The 24,225-nt window shown below is 48.1% G+C and overlaps 1 protein-coding gene across 1 annotated transcript in view; it reads right to left on the reverse strand.

The window, feature by feature from the left end:
- The window catches only part of LOC8050805 (vang-like protein 2-B), a 176,404-nt gene that overhangs the window by 52,686 nt on the left and 99,493 nt on the right, over window positions 1-24,225 (reverse strand). Inside the window, exon 2 of the mRNA XM_029968776.4 lies at window positions 8,460-8,532. The gene's annotated coding sequence lies outside the window, so the exon portion shown is untranslated. The remainder of the gene's footprint in view (window positions 1-8,459; window positions 8,533-24,225) is intronic.

A 24,225-nucleotide genomic window follows, 5' to 3' on the forward strand; every position in this document is an offset into this window, starting at 1 on the left:
CCGCACACATGGTGACAGAATTACCTGCGGACAGGCCTCAATCATGTGCGAAGAAGGTTTGCTTCAAACCTACGTCCGTTTCGAACATTTTAGACAGTTTCTGCTTGGCCACTGTTGACAGGATCGCCATAAAACCAATAAACACGCTTCAGACAGCGTCGGCATGGCTGTCTTTCGTACGCCTTAGCTCCTGCTCCATGAGAGGCAAAGTAAACCTTGGTCGCGCGGTGACCAAAATCGGACTTCCGGTCTCCTCCCAAACACGCGTTAGCGCGCTGCGGACTGCAGGCGACGAAAGACGGCATACGACACCTCCTCCGGGCAATATACGGCTCTGCCTCCGGGTGCACGCGCGCGCCTCCCCCGACCGAGAAAAAGGTCCCCCCGAGTCGTGACTCATGGACGGCGGGGCTTTCCTCCGGTCGGGGTCGGCACAGCCGCCGAACAGACAGCACCAGGGACCGCCCCCGTGGGCTCTGCGTCGCTGCACGCGCCGTGTGGCGGCCTGCGGAGCCAGTGATCGATAATCGGCGTCGTGCACCGCCGCCGAGGCGCGAGGCCCGTGTGGGTCGCCCCGCGTGGCCCCAGCCGCAGGTGAATGGGACGCCGCAACTGCACGCGGCGCCGCGCGTGTGTGAGACGCTGCATGGAGTACCTGCCAGAAAGCGGCCTCACTCCTTTACGTTTCTCTTTCAAACGGCGTTTTAAAGCACGCCATGTTTTTGTTTTTAACGGAAGTTTAAACTCCCCGAACTGTGCCCGTTCCTGCGGCCGCGCATAAATTTCCCCGCTGAATTTAGCGGGGAAATTGAGTTGGTGCATACAAACTCAATTTCCCAATTGTTTTACAAGTAGCGGGAACGTGCTCACGTGACGGTATTGGGTGCGCGGAAAGGATTCTGCGGCTAAATATAGCGAGATGGAACGTGACGTCACGGTACGTGGTCGGACGTATTACGACGTTCCGTGACGCCAAGTGTCACCTCACGTCATGGTACCACGTGACAACACGACTTGATACCGTGAGGTCACGTCACGTTAGTACGTCAACTGACGCCAGTTAACGGGCAATATGAGCCTCACTCCCCTAAACGACTGTTTGTTGCCTCCTAAACAAATTTAAACTATCGCTCCTTAAATACTGAGTTCCGCACACTATAGAACGTTAAAAAAATAAAAGTCCCTGCCATTTTTTTTTAATTTATTTACTGCGTTTTTTTTAGTTTTTTTTGGCGTCTTTGGCTTGCAAACTTGCGCAACGACTGCTCATTTTTTGGAATTAGGATATCAGACGAAATCTGAATTTCTCGGAGAGAAGCTCGGTTAAGGCCGTAGCTCACTTCCTTGATGGCGAAGAAGATGGCGGCGGAAAGCAGGCTATTCGACTTCAAGGCCACAGAAAGTTCCCATGTTCGTTGAAATAAAGCCACTTAATTTGCGTTGTTCTACAAATAGCGCAAAGTACTCTAACGCACGACGCGCGCACTCAGTGCAGCCTTTGAAAGAAAATGTGGCACAGACCTGTAGAGGTCGCCACCTAGCGACTTTGTAAATTGTCTGCCGCACTCCTGTGGCGCCCCCTCTCGCTGCATATAGTTGATGTAGCTTGATTAAATTCATTCCTCTGTTGTGTTCCGGAACGTGTAGGTCGCAACCTGGCTCGTTTTGCCCTGTCCTCAGGGTACGGGCCCTCGATCCATCAAACAAGAAATGAATTGGAGACGCCATATTAGTAAGCCATGCTTCAACGTTACTAAAACACTCAGTTGGGAAACTCCCCTAGAGACAGCTTTGAAAAAGTGGCCCCAATGTGTTTTCGAGCACCGAGCTAATGACGAACACAACGCCACCATTTCTCCCACAGCGGCCACTCGAGGAACTGCACGTGACTTCTATTATGGCTTTAAGAACAGATACAGCGGAAGAAGTTACAGGGGTGCCATCCCTGTCTCCCCGGCGGACGCGCCGCGTCGAGCAAACGAAGTTAAAATGCACCTAGGTCGGGACGCGCTACCTGAAAGCCCCGCTGAGGCATGGTTCTATAAAAACAATATTAATTGTGCCGCAAAACCCTGCAAACTAAAGATTTTAAAAACATAACGAGCCCCTCTTTTTGTACTAAACTCCAATAAATTTCATACAAAGAGAGTCTTTTCCGTTTGTTTTTACGCAAAAACAGGCTTTCAAAAAGCTCAAGGTGACCACAGTACAGACAAACGATAAAGAGTGGCGCTGTTGTCGCATTTAGCTCGGTCTCGGTGGACGCCAGCGGCCCAGGTTTCGACGGCGAGTCTCCCAACTGAGTGTTTTAGTAACGTTGCCATGCTTGTAAGAAACGCAAACCACGAGTTGTGTCAGAAAACTATATCTCATAGGCTAAACAATAAATTTCACGCTTTCATAAAAACAACAAAACTTTTTTTTTCCTTCTGCTTTGGTACTGCGTGAACATTTGCAGCAGAAACAAAACGTGGCCGTTACACAGCTGATAATCTCTAACACAGTGATTTGTCTCCTCTGGGCAGCAGTAAATATAGGCTTCCGCACTCTTGCAGAGTTCCCTAGTGTACGCTAATAAGCACGAGAGAAACATTGTCTACAGTTTGTAATTGATAGTACGCGTAGAGCAGTTGGTTTCGCCACGCGAGAACTTCCTTATAGCAATTACGTACGCGACACTTCCGTGCATTGTTTTGTCACGCGACTCTCCAATAGTCCCTTTCGAAAGTCCGTGCCCACTACCAGAAGCTTAGGATATGATGCACAATGGCGGAGAGAAAGACACTTCTAAAGTTGTAGCTGTACATATTCTATACGAATACCGCTCCGTTATCATCATATAAAGTTCTACGTCTTCTTGATTCATCACGCCGATTGTTCCGATATTGCCCATGCAGTAAAAAGGTTTCGAGTTTGATGCTTCGTAACGATCAGATCATTAAAATAATTCGATCCGATTGTTGTGTTCCCTCATTTGCAGCTACCAACTACCTAAGAACACTCACAAAAGTTTTGATGCAGAGGGCGGTTGTTTCAAACTTTATTCCTGTAATTAGTATACCGGGCGATACAGGTTGGAAACCCAAAAATAGCAATCGAAAGTCACTAGACGAACGGGAGAGAGGTCGTCTCTGTTCCGTGACAACATTCGCCCTTCAAATATCCATACGACAAATTCGAGTCACGAAATGCGCGTAGCATGAACAGTAAGTTAAATAGAATATAATATATATGCGAGAACATACGAACTGCTACTGTCACGAAACCAGACACGTCCGTACACCGAAGTGGCCCTAAAGAAAAGAGCCGGTCCCTCTGCACCGCCGTCCGTCTCCTGCTCATCGTTTCTCTAGTTCCCGTTGCGGCGGACGCGAGAACGGTCTCCCAAACTCGATAAGGAGGCGTGTCCCGAGACATCCAAGCGCCTCACCCCAGTAACGGACGCACCCCAACTTTTGGACGCCTACTGCACAGAACAAAGACGAGCAGACGCACAAAAAGAAACACAGGTAACCGAGACCCCCAATAACAGAGGGGAAGGCAAATAAGGACAGCGTTCCAACGAATACAACCCCCGTGTGTGCATGCCGGTGCCGCCTCTCCGTATCAGATCCAGGGCCTCGACCGAGCAAAGCATTCCCCGTCGTCATTAAAGCGCGTTCTTTCCTTTCTATACTTCGATCCAAAGTATAAAAACACACGCAAAGAAAGGAAAGAAACAAACAAACGAGGAAGAGGACTATATTTGCTTCACCTTAAAATGGACCGCCGCCGACACTATACGAACTATCGGAACCAATCAAATGCATTGCAACTGCCACGTAACTTTATCAAAGAGGAGTAGGGACGGCGGGGAGTGTACAGTCACGTGATATTTTCGCGGCGCTTGATTGGCGAAGATGACTCGTAGCGTCCGCAGCGGTCCGTCGAACGGTCAAAACGGTCGACCGTTGCGGGAGGAGGGAGGCCATCGGTCGCCAAGCGAGGCCTGCCATTACGTCAGGCGGCGGTGTTGCCCGTCGCGCCTGTCCGTGCGGAGGTTTCCCACTCCGATCCGGTCAGAATAGATCTACGGTCTCGGGTAAGACAAGACCCCGTGATTGGCACGGTGGAAGAGTCTCGTAGTGTCCGCTCCCGTCCCTACTTCGTTTCAAACGTTGGACGAGTGGCTGCTGCCGGTCGTTACGGTTCGAGCGGCCGCGCTGTCGCGGTTCTATAGACCGACACGCTGTTTACAAACAAGCCCGCGTTTGCCCACACCAGGTGTGGGCACTGCGCATGCGCAGAAACCGGGTTCGCGTGAAGTGAAGCGTCTGCACATGCGCAGTGCCATCGACAGCGCCACCGCAGCTGCGTTACGTCAGGGCCGCGTGTTGGTCTTTCTATACGTGGAGGGGCTGTCGGGCGGCGACGACCGGTGGGGCGGTTCGTTTTGAGGACCCATATAAAAAGGGCCACGAGGGTCCGGCACCGGTTGATGTCGCTCTTCCCAGGGAGCCGGGAAGCGTTACGACCCGGAGGTAAGTGGCCCCGGAGCCGTCGATGGCTGCCTCCTCCACCCCCCGTACGACGTGTTTGGTGAATCAATATCTGGGGTCGGGATATGCTTCGCTTCACCTTAAGGTGGACCGCAGCGGACGCTACGAGCCATCGCGGCCAGTGTACGGCGCCGCGAACTTACCACATGACCACGCGTTACCGCGCGTCGCCGCACCCTAACCGAAGATCACGTGACACTCACGAGGCCTTAGATTGGCTCCGACGGCTCGTGGTGTAATCTGCTGCCCATCGCAAGACGAAGCGGAGGGTAGCCGAGCCTTCCTCCGCAATCTTCGGGTTTGCGAGTGAAATGGAAGGGAATTGAGAAGGCGCCTCAAGAGCAAAGCGGTCGATTCATTTGAAAGGCCGCTGTCCAGCACCGGGGACTGAGTGGGTTCACCCCGGTCGCGGCTGCTGTCGCCGAGCAAAATAAAACTGAGCGGCGGCCCGATATTCCGAAGTACCGTTACGGGGAAAGTGCCGTTCAGAAAGCTCTCTTTCAGTTCGAGTTGTACGTGCTCGCCATTTGTTCGGGAGTCTTCCGAGTGGCAGCTGCAGTGTAGGCAACGGCGTTGTAATCAGCCTTGAACGGTATAGTCCTAACTCACGAATATTTCGAAGGCTCCCCCACCACAAATCACACCCGTTGGGAACATCTAAAATATGCGAATCACGTGAAGCGAACGAGTAGGGCCGAATATACAGCGCATTATCAACCACATATGGACGATAATACGCCCGGAATCGTGCACATATTTGTATCCTTTTGCCTAAATCCGAGACTGACACGCGCCAAATCTATTTACGTGACACGCTTTCTTACAGCGTACACAGCTCACACACCTGGTTCCACAGTCCTTGTGCCACCTCGGTGTCTGTTTTCTTTATCACACCATCACTCGAAACTATGATCTTAAGAGTTCCTCCACCGAGCATTGTCCGGGTGGGACACTGCAATGGCGCAATAAAAAAGGCGTACTTCTTGGAGGGTTCAGCATATCCTCACTTTAAACTTTCCTGGAACGTTAGACCACGCCGGCAGCATCAATACAATTGGACATTGCGTCCGCTTGCTGTGTACAGTCGGCACGGAATGAAACGCGAACAAGGAGAGCATGGTTTTCGACCCACGCTGAGTCACCTAGAGACGCAACACCGAAGGTTTGGATGCACTGAGCAAGAGTCTAACACATCGAAGGAGGAGCCATCTTCTTGCAGCTCCCATCTGGTTCAGGTGGTGCAGCATCTAGCGAAAACCATGCACCCACTGTTCGCGTTTCATTCTGTGCACCGACTGTACATTGGCACTCGATAAATTAGTTCAGAAGTTCACACTCTTCCCGTGCGTGTGGCACTTGGCTGCCATGACAACCAAGCGCGCCACACAGGTTCTTGAATACGACGCAGTTCGGAGCCTATTTAGCGTTGAGTTATCCCCCATGCAGTAAACAGCCTATAAAGCAACCCCGACCCGTCGCAGCAACTTTAGTATACGCACAGAACGGAGAGATGAATTGATAGATATATCATATTGGCAACACTCTTTGTAACGAGTGGTAGCTTGCGCCACCTATACACCAACTCATGTTTACAAACAAACCGGAGCGCCCCTAGCGGACGCCATCGGCGCCGCGCATGCGGGATGGGGGTGTGAGCAAGAAGCTCGCCGTCGCCCATAAGCAAACCATTGAAATGCGATGTTGTCGGCGTCGGTGTGAGTCCCCCTGCCATTTTTCGCGTTTGAACTGTTGATTCTACGTCATCCTGGCGATGTCTGACTACTTGAGCGGCGTCAGCGAAATTACCAAGGCTCGTTACACCGCAAAACTTCGCGTGAATAATGTGACATGTGGCGATTCATTGCGCGTGGACGCCTTAGTATATGTATACGCTAAAGCCTGACTCCCGTGATGAGATTTCACTCGCAGCTACGGCTGAGCTGCGAGCGTAGCTGAGATGGTCGACGTCGATACTGAAAATAGCAAGCAGAATCGGACCGAGTGAATTAGGCATAACAAGTCGGTGATGGTCACTGGTCACAATGATCAACATCTTCTTGTATCTACTGTTTACATCGAGCCTCCTTACCAACCTTCAAACTGAAGTCTTTTGAGGCCTGCACTTACTTCTTTTCGAATGTACCGGGCCGACATTTGGTCTTCGGGCCGGCGTCGTCTGAGAGCTGACGACAAACAGAAACGTTTGAAAAAGCAGACGAGAGTTCGAACGATCAGGCGGCCGTTTGAATTTGAAGACGCAATCAACGTAGTCCGCAGGTGGTCCGCACAACTTGACGGTTTTCTGGCGTTCATGTTGGAACAAAACAAATAAACCTGATGACCACAAGTATCCGTGAATTCAACCCAAAGTGCTCCCCGCCCAAGCAATCGTCGTCCGACGGCGTCTGGTTTTCCCTTTTCACGGCACATATCCAGATTCTCGGACGAACCGAGCACGTGAAAACTGACCTTTAAAGCTTTCTTGTCTCTTTTGGTACGACCCCAATCGCGGCGTTTTGAGGAGAAGGCAGGTTTTTGTCTGGTCCCTTTCAAAGCAACGCAGGAATACAGATCTGCATGGGGACTTCCGCCCACAGCCCCAGACCGGAAGTGCGCCCGACGCGCTACCAGCGCGCCGTGACGTCACAAAGTTGTATACACCTTTTCTACGTGGGCGCCGCCATCTTCAATTCTGGAACTTCCGGTATGCGTGAAAACATCGCTTTCTTCTCACTCGACAGTAGAACCTGTTAACATTTTAATTGCAACTGTCTCCACTGGTCTACGGTCCACAAGCTGCCGATAAACCCCCAAAAAAGCCAAAGCATGACGATCAGCGTGTCCTCATATAACAGATCACTTACTTGCAGTCTTACACTTGGTGACATCCCCCTACCCAACGTCAGCAACAGCAAAATTCTCGGAGTTACATTCGATCAGCACCTAAATTTCAGTAGACACGTGCACGAGACCACCTCCCGTGCAAGGCGCACATTGGGATTCATTACTCACATCACCCGCGGCAAGCCGGCGGCATCACTCAGAGATCTACACACGGCTCTGGTGCTCCCTCAACTCGAGTTTTGTTCAGCTATATGGGATCCCCCTTCAACTGCCCTGAAGAGCTCCCTTGAGGGTATCCAGCGGAGAGCAGCCCTCACGCTCTACAGACGTGTGTTCCCATCATCGTGCCACACGGCCTCGAGGGACCTTCCCACCGCAAGACTCCTACAGCACGCCAAGTGGCAGAGCCTACAACACCGTAGGGATGTGGCAACAATCAGGTTGCTCTGCCTGTTTATGGGCACTGGTCCGCCTGAAGTCCCCTTTCCACTGCGCCTCAACAAACGCACCGGCAGGCTGCAGCCCCCTCTATCGCGGACCCTGCGCCACAGCAAGTCGTGGCTCATACGTGCTGCAACTCTCTGGAGGTCACTCCCCTCAAAGATGACAGAAACTTTCCCCGATCACCGTGATGACATTCGGGAGCTGTGCAGAGCAATCGCGTCCCCCCTACAGTGCGTGTGTGTACATATATGTCCTCTTTAGCTACTGTACAGTATGTGTGCCTGGACCCTTTTGTCTGTTCCTGACCGATAATTATTTTCGTTGCCCCCCCCCCCCCCCTTTTTTTTTTTAGTCTCAATTTATAGCGCCGCCCGGTCGGTGTCAGGGGCACTAAACGTGTATGGGCACACTGCCTTTCCCTGAATACCTGCACACCAGGCGGCACTGCACAATAAAAGTGCAATAAAAATACAATACAATACAATACAATACAACCCTCAGTCGTTCTTGTTTTGACCCTTCTATACGTTTTTACTTGTTCGGGGTTGTAATATCTTGCTTTTTGTTCGGAACGCATACCGGATAGGGGGACAACGTGGCTGGGTACGAGGCTAAGCGAAAAAGGTCACGTACCTCACGTGAGCCCGATGTGGATGCCCGCATCCTCCGCTGCTTCCACCCGCGTTCGTGCCATCTTTCTTTCGTCCTGAAAGCAAACGGGATGGAGAGGAATTAATCGACGCCACCATCCTCAGAGATATCCTGTAAGAAGGCAAGTCTAAACACTCAATGAAGCTAGAGATCGAATGTCGGTGGAACTTTCACTTAGGACAGACCAACTAACTTGTTACAGTCATTCACGCGACACAATTTAGTGTCCGAGTGTCGCTGCACTTTCAGAAAAAAGGGTGTATTCTTACACCCCTTCTTCCATTTAAGACGCACCTAAACTTCAGTTCGACGTACAGCGCGCTGACGTCGAACCGACGGTACCAACTTTCACGAGCCGCGGCTTGACAGCCGAATAGTACAACTTATTAAAATAGCTAATATATGTGTCACTAACCACAAACAAAGTAATAATTTTTTGGGGGCTTTGCTGCAAACCCCCCCCCCCCCTTTTTTTTTTTTTTCTGTAGTCCTTGATACGTACTTCGGCTCTTTAATGAGATACATATCTCCGTTCTCAAGCCACTCGTTAAAGTTGGGGCCGTCTGTTCGACGTCAGCGCGTTGTACGTCGAACTGAAGTTTTGGAGTGTATTATATGGAACAAGAGGTGTAAGAATATAACCTTTTCTTCTGAGGGTGTAAACATGACGTAAAGTATAACCTGCATTAAACATGTCTTAATATAGCAGAAAACGTGTATAAAAAGTATATATTTCCACAAACTTCCCGGGCCAGTAATTTCCTTCGACGTTCTCGGAAGCAGCGAATAAAAACGAAAAAAAGTAAAAATATAAAAAAATGTTGAGAAAAACACGCTGTGCTTAGATGTACTAATTCGAGAGGTAATGCGGCTTCCCAACAAAAGACAGCATGCCCCTGCATTGCGTACGGTCGCGCGCGTCTACCACGGCTACCACGAGATGACCCGGAAGACATTTGGCTGGAGCGCGTGGCCTTTTTAAGTTCACACGCTAATCTACGACGGCGCTACAAGTGTCTCCCGAGGCTACGCTATATCGGCATCCCCAAACTATAAAAAGAAAAAAGAAAACTCGACGCGGGACACATTACACATAGCATGCTTCAAGGGATGATATAGCGAACGAAGAAAGATACAAGACACACGTAATATAGATTAATGGTTCCATGATTGCAGTCGCGTCAATGGTTATACGCATCAACGGGCTCGGTTGCGGCGTTCGCAAGATAAAAGAAGAGTGCCACGATGTAGCCGTTCGTTATATTTCATGCCACGAATTTTACGACGACGGAATTCTTACAAAACGTATTTACGAAGAGTGATGATGGTACTCGACAACGCGAACTGACCTCCTTCGGAAAACAAACAAACAAACCAACAAACAAACAAACACACAAACACACACACACACACACACACACACACACACACACACACACACACACACACACACACACACACACACACACACACACAAGCGCACGCACGCACGCACGACACCACGCCACATTAAAGGCATTCGGTCCTGTGGTTTGCTAAAAATAGAGGACATCGGTCGGTGGCCAAGTTTAAAGCCCATGCTTCTAAAAGAATAAATATAAACCCTTACAAGTCTCACACAGACACAAAAAAAAAAGAAGTCGCATGGGAACCAGGTAAAAATATTCGAAGTTTAACGTTTGTTATGTTTTTAATTCTTTGCAGACCGACGATGGCGCAAAAAGAAAAATAAATATTCCCGCGTGCATTAAAGCGTTCACACTTGAGTGGATGGGAACAGTTACTCTTATTTTTTGTTTTTTTTTTGTTTTACGACTTTCAGTTTAGAACTTTGCTTCTGAGCGGAGAGGACGGAGACGGATGGGGGAGCGCAGATGACCACGAAGGCGATAGGCGACAAGCGATCCACAACCGCGCCACAGAACGGCGAGCTAACTATTGCGTGTCAAGTAGTACGGTTAACCGGCCTCCTATACTCCGTTGCCAGCCAGCTTTCGTCCCGATCGAGCGCCCGCACAATCTGGAATCAGCTGATGCGTAAGGTATAAGACGTGGGGCATACCGCACAGCGCTACCTCACCTTTTCACAGAGAACTCCTGGAAATCTGATTGGGGCGCAGGTTATGGGGAGATAAATCGAGGGAGAGGAGGAGATGAGAGCGCCGAGCTCTGATTGGAAGGATTAGTGGGTAGCCGCCAAGGCTAGCTGCTTTTGTACCAACCCGCCGTCTCCCTCCTATCAGAGCGAACAAGAGTTTCGTCTGCTTTGCGCGCAGTGTCTCGCGTTCGAAAATGGACAGGGCAGCTAGCCTTTGCGTCTACTCACTAGAATCGTTCCAATCAGAGCCGGCGCTCGGACATCTGGATGCTCTTTTACTACCAGGTATTTCAGGCCCGATGTTCTATGGCGTGTGCGTGAATTTGTTTTCCGCTTCGTTGATTTTATGCCCACCTCAGCTCCGAGTCACGTCCGGAGATTATAAGCCCGCATGAGTCGGTCACATTCTTGTCGGTACGAGTGGCCAGCTGTGCCGAAGTTAAATTCCGTAACCGCAATCGACGCGCGAAGTAGGCCTAAGACGTCCGTTCAAAGGAGACTCTACAAAAAAAAAAAAAAAAAAAAATACACACACGCACACACGTGGAACAAAATTTTACATGGGCCAGAGACGATCGAGAGCACTTGGAAAGTAATGAGCTAAAATAGAACATCGGAAATAACTTTTAGAAATAATCAAAAGAAAAACAGAATGACGTAAGTTGTATCTCGCAGGGGAAATTCGAAGGCTGGGACAGCTAACTGCAGCAAGCAAGATGACGACTTCGTTTCACCAATTCAAAACTTCCGACATTTGCTAAAATTCTCCGCTTACATTTTATTCGAATTATTTATTGATACTGCTGTCTCATTCGGGAGACGTGGGAGGAGGGGGTTACATTGAGTACTTGCACGTCAATACAATTTTAGTCGTTTTAGGCATCACTGTACTCATTCATAAATTTACTTTAACCGTAAAGGCCCTCATTGAGGACATTACATGAAACGGGGAGGGGGAGCACATTGACATAATAAAAAGAAACAGGTAGCAAAACACACACACACAAAAAAGAAAAACGTAAATGCATTAAAATAAGGAAATCACACAAAAAAAGTAGAGACACAACTATGCCGGCAGTTTTCTCGGAGAAATAACGGTATATGTACAAATAATGAAACGGTTAGCACTCTTCTAAATATAAAATAAAAAAAAGAGCGGAAAGCACCTGGGAACACGATTGAGGCTACATGTCTCACGTGGTATATTCCATGCAGAAATTAAAAGTGGAAATGAGGAGTTAACAAATGCGTTTTTAAGGGCTAGATATGCGTTGTAAAAAGTTGGTGTCTGTTAATTTACGAGAAGGTCGAAGAGCATCATTCTAATGTCAGGTTGATGGGGGTAGACTTTATGAAAGAGGGCAGATACGCATAGAGAAGACGGTAAGTCGAGATAAGAAAACGAAATGAGTTCATTCGATCAAAATCCGATATTATTTTCGTGCGCTAGATATAAAATTACTACGATCGTTTCCCGAGTTTCCCAGTATGCAAACGAGGCAAAGCGAGGCTCTGCTGCCGCATCATGACTCCAAAGCGGCCGCCGGTAGCGGCGCACCCGTTCGTTAGCATAGCGCTCTCGCCCCGTCGAGGTGCAGCCCAGCCCCACGTGCCGCAGCTGCAGGTGACCCTTCCTCGAGCAAACATCCTAATCACACGGACACGACCGTGTCGCCGCCGTACCCACGCCGGGCTACGCGGACGCCCGACCGGAAGTTCAAACTTTATAATCTCGGCGGACATTCCCGGGACAGCCGCGGGAAATCTGGTGGCCGAGAAAAGGCGCGCACCCGCGGTGCCACTTACCAAAGATGGATCAGCCGCCGCGTTCATTTGGATCGACGGAGCGTGCTCCAACAACGCCTAATGGTCGCCCTCTCCCGCGTTTATTTAGCGTCATGGCCGCGTGCACTTGTAGTTGCGTTCTTTCCACGGCTTCGATCGTTTCCATTTATATACCGCCGTTATTTCGTTGCTGACGATAACGATGCCAGTGATTCGCTTCGTCTGTCCTCTAATGGCGTAATGTCTTAACATCGATGTTCGCGTATGCTGGGGCTTTTCTGTGACCGGGGGCTCGAGGACGTGCTCGAGCGGCCCCGGCTCTCGCCGAATCTCGCCCGATTCGGGCGCGCGCGTAGTGGATCGTCCTCGCCTAGATGAAGTTTCGGCCCACGAAATTTTCCTGTCGCTGCCACGATAAATGGTGTCTGGCATTAAATTAAGACTTTTTCAACTTAACTCGGCCGCGTACGTTGTGTGTACGCGGGGCGTCGCGCGGCGTCGACCGAAGAGGTGCGCGACAGAGTGCGGCAACGCCGTATACCGCGGGAGATTAATGGACGCTGCCGGGCGTCAGCGCACACCGTTGGTCGGTCGTGAATGTCGTCCCTACGAGTATACCCGCGGAAGTTGCTGCGTTCACAAAACAGGTGCTTCCGATTCACGCCGCTCTCGTTATGTGGTTCATGTTTTCCCTCGTGTCACCCATTTCTTGCTTTGGGGGGCCGGAGCATGCTCGTTCGTAACGCGCCTGGAGTTCGATTTTAGTGAGAGCGAGAGCGAGATCCAATTTGCCTCTAGCGGATCGAGGGATCGAAGATCATGTTCGTAGGCGGTTTGTCTGCTAACGCGAGCGAAGAACGCGGTTTGTCTGCTACAGAGCTCCGTTAGCAAACGGAAATAAAACAGGAAAATACCACAGGTCGTCTGCTAACAAACAGAAAAAAAGAATAGTTCATCGTCCGTTACGATTTGTGCGCAGCGGGGAAGTGAGATCAGACGCCGGCTACCATCGTGAAAGTCTTTTCTTCACACGCTGGAAGCCATTGACAACTTGGGCTTAATCTGAAAATATCCGGTTGGTCTGCTGCCGCACACAAGTTAACATCGGACGGTGGATGAAGGAGAACAAGGGACAAATACAGCAGAGACCGCAAGACCTCTTCCCTTATGTGTATGTTGGTGAAACGTTCTGACCAAAAGGCTGCCCGATATTGAAGTCACAAACCGGTCAAAAATGTCTCATTGCTTGATTAAGCGCAAGCTTTGGCGCCACGCCCAATCATAGCCGAGAACGCTCTCACCTTGACCGTAACACAACCCCTGGTTTTCCTAATCTTGAATGGAAACGGGGATCCGATCAGTTCCAAGATGGTGATGCCCGTAGTGTCGCCTTGGTGCAAGGACTACGCGACTCGGTCAATCGTTTCAGGGTTTTAAATTTCGAGATTGTACCGGTTAGTTGCGCTCACATCGCCATCAGTGCGCTAGATGTCAAACTTTCTGACTACCACATCCTAGAAGCGATCGCCACTGCCTCCGAGTGAGCCGGCAATCTGCGTGTACCTATCGTGATTCACTAAGTACTAGGAAGGTACCTAATTGCCCTAGAACTTAACCTAATCTTAATCTAGAGGGCACCTATACTCGTTCTCACACCAAGAACCGTGGTAAAATGAATGCGTCAGTTTTCTACGGTGGACATTAAACGAATAAACATGTTAGACAAAGACGGCACAACTCTCTTCAATCTTGACCTAAACCAACACGCGCTTCGTCCATTAATTTTATAAGGTGGGTGGCGCATAAAGAAGGATGACCCTTTAGTCTTTCAGTGCCTGGCGTGGGTGAGGTGGTGCTAGGCAGGATTTTGTATGGAAGCATATTACGTCACACCATTGTGTATTCGCGACGCTGCGCGCGTTTCCCTTCAGCCCCACTCGGATACAAAGACTTGGCGCCGAATTTGAGAGGAGAAGCGCGCTTTCCTGTCCTTTTCACACCTCCTCGTTCCGCGCCCTCTTTCTTCACCAGCGGTTTCTGTTTCCTCCCCTCTTGCCCTTTCTACCTCTCTCCGCTCCGCGCCCTTTCTCACACTACCTGCTTCTGCTCCTCCTGTTCCTGCGTGCAAATCTGTAGCTCCTTCAGCAGCACATTCGGCTTTCACGCCGGTGACCGGGATTTCACCCCTACGGTTTACCCTCTTTTTTTTTTTTTCAAGATCGCTTAGCGTTGACAGATTGACTGATTTACAGATTTCGTGCTTACGCGGCTCCTGGGGTTGTTTGGCCATATTGGCGCTTTAAACCGCTCATGACAAAATGCTGTATGAGGGGGAGGGGGAGAGGAGGTCCCAGCAAAATGGAAGATTTCGGGGGGGAAGGGGGGGGGCATTGGCCTCCCCCGTGGCTACGTGCCTGCCTTCCTTGGTGCCGTTCAAAAACGCACGGAGCACGAACCGACTGCAGTTTACTCCGGTGTTCTCCAGATAGAAGTCCGCTGATGCCACGGGCAGCGAAGGGCAGAGAAGTAAGCCGCGCTATGGTCCCAATCACGAGTTTCGCTCTCTCCTCAAGCCCAAGATATCAAGTCTACGTCAGCCACCATTATGTTTTATTTGTAAAAATATCTGCTTGAGATGAGATGCATCGTGCTGTGGTAAAAACAGGAAAAAAACAAAACAACAACATAGAAAACTATTACCATTTTCGAAGTGCTCGCAAAACGCTGACTCACGAAAGGGGTAACTCAGATGCAGATAACCCGGCTCGAATTCACAAATAAAGTAGGCCAACTCTAGAAGTTGGACTACAAAAAAATGTAAGTAGGTTTTAAGACAGGGTCAAATAAGGTGAAAGAAGCAGAAAAAAATACATCCTGTTTTCTAAGAGAAGATGATAAATGTGCTTCGACGAACGAGGATTTTTGTGGCAATAACACCTTCACATATTGTCACATCTCTTTTAGTGGATCTTAGGGTAGACGGAGCGTTGTTAATTCTTGTGTGTGCACTTGCCGCCTTAAGCTTCTCAAAGAGGCATACAATCACTTCCTCTCCCCGCCTTCGATCGCAAAGAAAAACGAAGACACTAGAACAAACGGATATAACTCGCCCCCTCCCCCCGTCCCCCCCTTTTTTTTGTAAAAATGCTTATTTGGATTTTTTGACATTGTTGTTATACTCGGTTTCACCTTCAGTCCGAACGCAGCGGACGCTAGGAGCCATCTCAGCCAACCCAGCGTTGAGAGAGTGTCATGTGACCTTGTGCTCCCTGTGTCGCTCTGCCCAACCGGCAGGTCAAGCAATTTCCTCCCGGCGCTGGATCGGCTGGGATAGCTCGTGGCGTCCACTGCGCTCGGACTGAAGGTGGAACGGAGTATAGGGTCTAAGAAAATAGATTCAGTGTCTTAGGGCCGGTTGCACCAACGTCGCTTAGCGCAAAGCGGAGCTTAGCCGGGAACTTAAGCTTAGTTTCGGTTTCGTTCGGTTGCACCAAACTCGCTTATCGCTAAACCTAGCACTAAACTACGCTTAACTTGAGTGATCAACATTGGGCGCTTTGCTTCTGGTTGTTTCTTAATCCTGGATTAAAAACATGGCGGCTGGTTTGTCACGGTCGACGCGGTGGACGAAATTGGTTGTGCAAAGTGTTTTAGGCTACATCAGCGTGAAAGTCTCGACAAAATGACTTTCGATTGTGACAAGGATGCAAGATATTGTCGCGTGAAGTGTTTATCGACCCCTGTTTTCAAGTTGGCTCTCCACTTTCAGGGCGTGTTAGCCCTAACCGAGAAACGTACGGAGCTGTGGGGCTCACGTCTGTATTCCCGTTGGTTCTTCTGTCAACAAGCTTATTCGTATGCACTTACTAATTTTCGCATAGCTGTAACGTATTGTTATTTACCACCTTGTTTATCTACGCTTGCAGCGCATATCCTTCAATCTGATCAGCGCGTTGAATAGTGGCAGTACATGATCTCGGCGATCAGCTGATTGTCGACACCTCTGCCGTTTGCATTAGATTGCGGCGCTTTTAAGTAAGAAAACAGCGAAAATTCAATTTCTTTCGTTTTCTGAGTTTTGAGACAATCTTCAGTGAATTTTCCTTATCTCGCGAGTAGAATCTTGGCTTCAGAAAACTGTATCGTTCCATAACTGTAACTTTTTTGGTGATCGCATTTTTTTTTTTATATACTTTGCTTTATATCTTTCATTCGTTTCCCGAGAACGAGATACTGTTGTTTCCGAGTTGTGCTCTGTGATGGTGTTTTCCCTTTACTTTTGTCGTTTGTCTTCATTGTGACGATGGTTGAGACTATATACCGGAACACGTTTTCAATAAAATTCAGTTGAAAGTTGCGCCTTGTTGTGTCCTCCGTAACTTTTTTGGTGATCGCGATTTTTTAGGAATATTTTGCTTTATATCTTTCATTCGTGGCGACGACAAATCGTAACGACTACTATGTTAGATTCGTTCATTGCTGTATCGGGGCAGGCTGGGGCAGGTGATGCGAAGAGACGACCGTTCTTATCGGCACAATGTGATGTACTAGTAGGAGTTTTTTTTTTTTTTTTTTTCTGAACTCGACAGTGTGAAACTGAAGTCCGTTTGAGGCTGCAGCGGATGTTCAACGACGGTACAGTGCAGTTCTGTCACCTTGCTGATAGCAACGAGTACCGTCGATGCAAGGTCTCGTGACCTGACCTCTCGACGACTTCTATTCGACGATTTTCAGGCATTTTCGCAGCTGCCGTGGCGAGTTCGTCACTGTTTTGAACTTGATCGGTCTCAGGCTTGACTTGATTTTAGTAGTCATCTTACCTGCCTACTTATATCGATGATGTTTTGTCTTCAGCGATGTAGCGAGTAGAGTCCCCGATGGCTCCTTCACCTCAAAATGTGAGCACGAAAACTACTACCACTGTCAAAATATCCTGTTATCAACTGATATTAAACACGCAATCACAGATGTAAAGAGCATTCGTGTTTATTTGAAGCTTTGACTTCTGTTATTGAAAGTTAAACGAAAAAATGATTGAATTTGGAGACCTTTAATTTGTTACTCACCGAAGAAATACGGCGAAAAGCAGACGCCGACGACGACTACTACGGCAGTTTTTCTTTTTTTTACATCACGTGATTCCTCTTTGCCAATCGTATTCGTCGCTCTGAGCGTTCCCTAGTTTGCTCTGTTTGTCCCTAGATTCCCTACGCAAATCCAGCGTTTAGCTAGGGGCGCGTCTGTAAAGCCGGCTTAACGTTGGTGCAACCGGAATTTAAACCCGTGCTTACCTAAGCTCGGTTTAGGGCGCTAAGCCGGCTTAGGAAAGTGCCGCTTTGGGTTAAGGTAACCGGCGTTGGTGCAACCGGCCCTTAGGGCCGGTTGCACCAACGTCGCTTAGCGCAAAGCGGAGCTTAGCCGGGAACTTAAGCTTAGTTTCGGTTTCGTTCGGTTGCACCAAACTCGCTTATCGCTAAACCTAGCACTAAACTACGCTTAACTTAAGCGCCCAACATTGGGCGCTTTGCTTCTGGTTGTTTCTTAATCCTGGATTAAAAACATGGCGGCTGGTTTGTCACGGTCGACGCGGTGGACGAAATTGGTTGTGCAAAGTGTTTTAGGCTACATCAGCGTGAAAGTCTCGACAAAATGACCTTCGATTGTGACAAGGATGCAAAATATCGTCGCGTGAAGTGTTTATCGACCCCTGTTTTCAAGTTGGCTCTCCACTTTCAGGGCGTGTTAGCCCTAACCGAGAAACGTACGGAGCTGTGGGGCTCACGTCTGTATTCCCGTTGGTTCTTCTGTCAACGAGCTTATTCGTATGTACTTACTAATTTCCGCATAGCTGTAACGTATTGTTATTTACCACCTTGTTTATCTACGCTTGCAGCGCGTATCCTTCAATCTGATCAGCGCGTTGAATAGTGGCAGTACATGACCTCGGCGATCAGCTGATTGTCGACACCTCTGCCGTTTGCATTAGATTGCGGCGCTTTTAAGTAATAAAAAAGCGAAAATTCAATTTCTTTCGCTTTCTGAGTTTTGAGACAATCTTCAGTGAATTTTCCTTATCTCGCGAGTAGAATCTTGGCTTCAGAAAACTGTATCGTTCCATAACTGTAACTTTTTGGTGATCGCATTTTTCTTTTATATACTTTGCTTTATATCTTTCATTCGTTTCCCGAGAACGAGATACTGTTGTTTCCGAGTTGTGCTCTGTGATGGTGTTTTCCCTTTACTTTTCTCGTTTGTTGTCATTGTGACGATGGTTGAGACTATATACCGGAACACGTTTTCAATAAAATTCAGTTGAAAATTGCGCCTTGTTGTGTCCTCCGTAACTTTCTTGGTGATCGCGATTTTTTAGCAATATTTTGCTTTATATCTTTCATTCGTGGCGACGACAAATCGTAACGACTACTATGTTAGATTCGTGCATTGCTGTATCGGGGCAGGCTGGGGCAGGTGATGCGAAGAGACGACCGTTCTTATCGACACAATGTGATGTACTAGTAGGAGTTTTTTTTTTTTTTTTCTGAACTCGACAGTGTGAAATTGAAGTCCGCTTGAGGCTGCAGTGGATGTTCAACGACGGTACAGTGCAGTTCTGTCACCTTGCTGATAGCAACGAGTACCGTCGATGCAAGGTCTCGTGACCTGACCTCTCGACGACTTCTATTCGACGATTTCCGGGCATTTTCGCAGCTGCCGTGGCGAGTTCGTCACTGTTTTGAACTTCATCGGTCTCAGGCTTGACTTGGTTTTAGTAGTCATCTTACCTGCCTACTTATATCCATGATGTTTTGTCTTCAGCGATGTAGCGAGTAGAGTGTCCTTCTCGCGTTCGGTGAGATTTGGGGCCCCCGATGGCTCCTTCGCCTCAAAATGTGAGCACGAAAACTACTACCAGTGTCTACCACTGTCAAAATATCCTGTTATCAACCGATATTAAACACACAATCACAGATGTAAAGAGCATTCGTGTTTATTTGAAGCTTTGACTTCTGTTATTGAAAGTTAAACCAAAAAAATGATTGAATTTGGAGACCTTTAATTTGTTACTCACCGAAGAAATACAGCGAAAAGCAGACGCCGACGACAACTACTACGGCAGTTTTTTTTTTTTTTTTTTACATCACGTGATTCCTCCGCCAATCGTATTCGTCGCTCTGAGCGTTCCCTAGTTTGCTCTGTTTGTCCCTAGAGTCCCTACGCAAATCCAGCGTTTAGCTAGGGGCGCGTCTGTAAAGCCGGCTTAACGTTGGTGCAACCGGAATTTATACCCGTGCTTACCTAAGCTCGGTTTAGGGCGCTAAGGCGGCTTAGGAAAGTGCCGCTTTGGGTTAAGGTAAGCGGCGTTGGTGCAACCGGCCCTTAGTGTTGCAAAGAAAGGCTTTGGGGAACTGAAGAGCACCAAGCCTCCCTTTGCGCTGGTCGATTCGCGTGAGTGTCATTGCGCTCAACTTTACCAAAATGAAAACGACCTTTTCTTTAGAAAGAGGGGGGGGGGGGGGGGGGGGGGCTGGTCCTGAAAAAAATGTAACGGATTACAAGAAATCCGTTACGTAAAAAATGTAGGGGAATTATTTTGAAATTACTCTAGAAAATATGTAATTATTCCGTCACTAAATTACCGATATATGGAAGAGATTACAAGTAATTTCGTTACTTGTAACGGATTACGTACAAGTCTGGTCAAAAGCGCTGCCCGCGTCCCCTCACAAGCGGCTCGCGCAAGGCAGTGAAACCAACGGTTAAAACCTCTGAATATGACGGCACACCCAGCGGTTGGTTTTCCGATTTTTCTCGATTCTATTAAAGCAAAACTGACAACCCCTTTTTTTTTACCAGGAGATTTAATACGGTGTCAGAAGATTACACTATCAATGTTTTGCTACAACGTCACGTATATTTTTAACAAAGTAAAAAAAAAAAAAAAAACAAAAAAAAAAAAAAACACAACGGCTTGAAGCCGAAACAGAAGCTGGTCGGGGGAGGAAGAAGGAATATAGATGAAGAGAGAGTTGCCGGAAATCACGTCGATGTGAAACTTTTTTTTTAAATATTTTCGTAGTCAGCGTGATTGCAGTTTTTTACAAGCCACAAACAAACAAATAAAATTGGGTATCATGTTTTCTGTATTTTTTTTTTTTTTGTATTGAAATTTGGAGGTGGTGTTTCGATGACTCACGACTTTGATTATCTTTGGTGGTTGTGTCTAAACCATAGAAAACGGCACGTGACCACGGGGAAGAGAGTGAGCGCGACTCAAACCGGCCAGTTCTCAATCCCCAATTTTCGGGCAAAAAAAAAAAAAAAAAAAAAAAAAAATTCGAGTTGGAAATTGTGTTTTTGGTTATTATGTCATGTACAAATAAAAACCTTGTCGAGCTTAAATAGTCTGTCAGTGTCCCTTTAATACGTTTGGGTCATATAAAATTTAAACTCCGAAAGAAAAAAAAAGAACCCTTTAAATAAGCCTATTATACTCGTTTTTTTTTTGTTTTTTTTAAGGATTATTTTAGGTTTTTTTTAAAGCACAGACATGCGTCCGTCCCTTCATGTCATGTTCCTACAAGATATGATTCGTCTCACCCAACCCGCTCATCCTGAATATAGCTATCAGATGTATTGGTCGGTTTTATTCAGAAATTTCACTGCAAGATGGAGTTCATTAATCAGTACACAGCAATGTTAGTTTTAGGTATACTCGCTGCCTGCGTTTGTAACGTCCGGCTCTGGAGAAGTGATTTCCCCTTAGCACGCGAGTGCGCTGCGGCGAAGCGAGGCACGCAAAGTCGTGGTGCCTTGTTTGCGATTGTCGCTTTCTACACGGGCACGCGGTGACAAGACCATTCAAAGAAGGTAACCAACCTGCCAGAACGCACCACGTACATGACAAATATTCCGAAATCTCCGAGTACTGTCAGTGTTCGAGCGATCACATCGAGTAGCACGTTATTTGAGAGGATCATTGAAAGCTCTGATCACTCGCAGAAACTTCCGGCATCGATCCTGCAATGCAGCTGGGTCTGCGCCTAGCTATATGTTCATTCAGTATTAATAAAAGGAAATTATAAAATGAAATAGCAGCATAAGCACTTTGGCGCAAATGGCGCAGCAATCACATCCCTGCCCCAAGAACCGCTGTCGGAAGGAAAGTTTTGCTTAACTAATATCACCCTTTATGTGGTGAACTAAGATAACGGGTATTTGAGAGAAAAGAGAACCACCCCTTTCGGAATTCGGTCAACTCGTCGAAAGCCGATTCATCAATTCATTAATGGCAGCGAATGCATGAGTGCATTCGCTGCCATGGAAGACGACGACGCAAGACTCGTCAAAAATATGCAATATAATTTTCTTTTTTCCTAAACGCACGTAGATAGAAGTAATCGAATCCCCTCCTGTGTTCAATGTCATCGAAGTCCTCTTGGAAGGCGAAACAAGCGCATGTGTAATAACTAGGGCTGGGCGTCGATTAAAAATTTTAACCTGATTGATCGGTGCACCCTTCGGTCGATTGATTAATCGATTAATCGCTCAAGTCAAAATTACACACACACACACACACACACACACACACACACACACACACACACACACACACACACACACATATATATATATATATATTGTGTTTTGCCTTTGCTGAATATATGATAAACGGCACAATCTACAATTCTGATTACAAATCAACTTCGATAAGCAGTAGAGAACAGATCAAAAACACTCACTCACAGATTATTACTTCCCCCGCATGAGGCAAAACAGTTCTTTACTATTCTCCGGCAAGAGCGGCCTCCTTTGATTGTTCACAATACACTCTGTTGCGCTTAACGGACCCTCGCACGGCGTCGAAGTGGCCGAGACACGGGTAACCTCCTACACTTGTGTGGATTTAAAAGTCTCGCCCTTACACTTCACTTAAGGTTAAAGCTTCATCTAAAATGTGCCCTTCCTATAAGTGTACTCATCACTATTTTTTGCGCGGTGAAAGCATTTTACTTTTACTTTCTTTTGGTTTCTCAAAATTGTACCAAATAACCGGTTAGAAAAATTAATCTCAATTAAAGCATTAATTCATTAATCCGCAGGTTAATCGATCAATTGCCCCGCCCTAGGGTAACGCGCGTGCGTGCCGGGCCAGCCGCGTCGTGTCGGTTCGGCGCGCTGGATCGAGCGTGGCCGGCGCGGCCTCCGTGTTTTTCTAAAGAATTCACAAAACACGCACTTCACTTTTCAGTTACCCTGCCTCTTGCGACCATCATGGACGACGTCGGCGAAAGCAAGCGGTCTCTCGTTGAAGGAGAGGGCGTGCTCAACTACGATCATGTCATCGAATGCAGCGTAGCAGCGGAGCCGAAGGCTAAGAGTGTCTCCGCATCGTCGCGTACGTGCTGCAGTCCTCCGCGCAGAAGCATGCTTCGAGCACTGCGGTACGCAGCAACAGCGCACCATGTAACTAAAAAACAAACATGCAGCAAGCGCGGAAACGACGCGGCGTACGCTATGCGAGTGCTGGCGTCGGCGTTGTTGGCCACATAGCGATTGTATCTGGTGATGATGATGATGATGATGAAACTGCGCCCCCAATAGCTCGGTCTCCTCGCCAATAAAAAAAAACGATATGAAAGCGCTATTAGTATCTCCTTGCACGGAAACTTAAATGAGAGTCCGATCTATCGCATAAAACATTTCGCTTTGACAGGACGTAATCCGAAACGTATAAACACACAACATGTAATGGATGAAGCATTTTAAACTAAAAAAAATATTTGTTAAAAAAAAGAATATATATATATATATATTGTTGTGCAAGACGAAGACTCATACCGTAAAGAGTATTGTGCAAGACGAAGAATCACACCGTAAAGGTTGTTGTGCGAGACGAAGACTTGCAAATACAGGAAGGAAGAAGAAGTTGAGTGTGTGCCAGAGAGAGAATGGACGCCATTAAAGGCTGACGGCGAACCTGACGAAAGAAAGCCTTCGAATTGCCTTCTGCCATAACAATTGGTGTCAGAAGTGGGGTCATGGAAACCCGAAGCACCGCCCAGGGGAATCAGCACCAGGTCTTGGAAGCCATCAACGCTTTGAAGGAGTCACTAGACAGCCTCCACGAAGAACACACTCGCCATCGGGAAGAGCATCGGGAAGCCTTCGCAGAATTGCGACGAGAGGTGGCCGCTCGACTCCAAACTGATAGTGAACCTGAAGCTTCACCGCTGCTTTCGGGATCTCAAAGCGTAATGCCAGCACTGCCTTCGTCTGGTGAGGCCACCGGAACTATGCCTGATGACAGCAGTGGTTCCCGGACCTCACCCATCGACCATGTCGGGGACCACGCAGTCGTAACAGATCCCCTGTCGTCGCAGCAAAGGACTTCCTCTGAGGGAGCAAGCCAGCAGCAAGAACTACACGGCCAAATCGCCCCAAAGATGATCGTTAAACTTGACACATACGATGGACGCAACCCCTGGGGTACCTTCCGGACGCACTTCGACCTAGTGGCAGACATAAATGGATGGAAAAATAATTCACGAGGAGCTTTCTTGGCGTCAGCACTTCGAGGGGCAGCACTGGAAGTACTGCAAAATCGACCCGCAACTATACAGAGAGACTACAACTCTCTCGTGAATGCTCTGGAGGGACGCTTTGGAGACGAGCATCTGGGGCGACTATACCACGCTACGCTCCGTACACGTGTACAACAAAAGGATGAGTCCCTGGCAGAACTCGCGACAGACATCGAAAGACTGGCACGCCATGCCTATGAAGGTTGTGCAGCCTCTACTCTTGATTTGGTTGCAGCTGGGCACTTTGTGGATGCTATTTCTGACTCGGAGGTACAACAGTTCG

The sequence above is a fragment of the Ixodes scapularis genome, unplaced genomic scaffold (assembly GCF_016920785.2).
Source record: "Ixodes scapularis isolate PalLabHiFi unplaced genomic scaffold, ASM1692078v2 PGA_scaffold0__279_contigs__length_252992795, whole genome shotgun sequence".
Lineage (NCBI taxonomy): Eukaryota > Metazoa > Arthropoda > Arachnida > Ixodida > Ixodidae > Ixodes > Ixodes scapularis.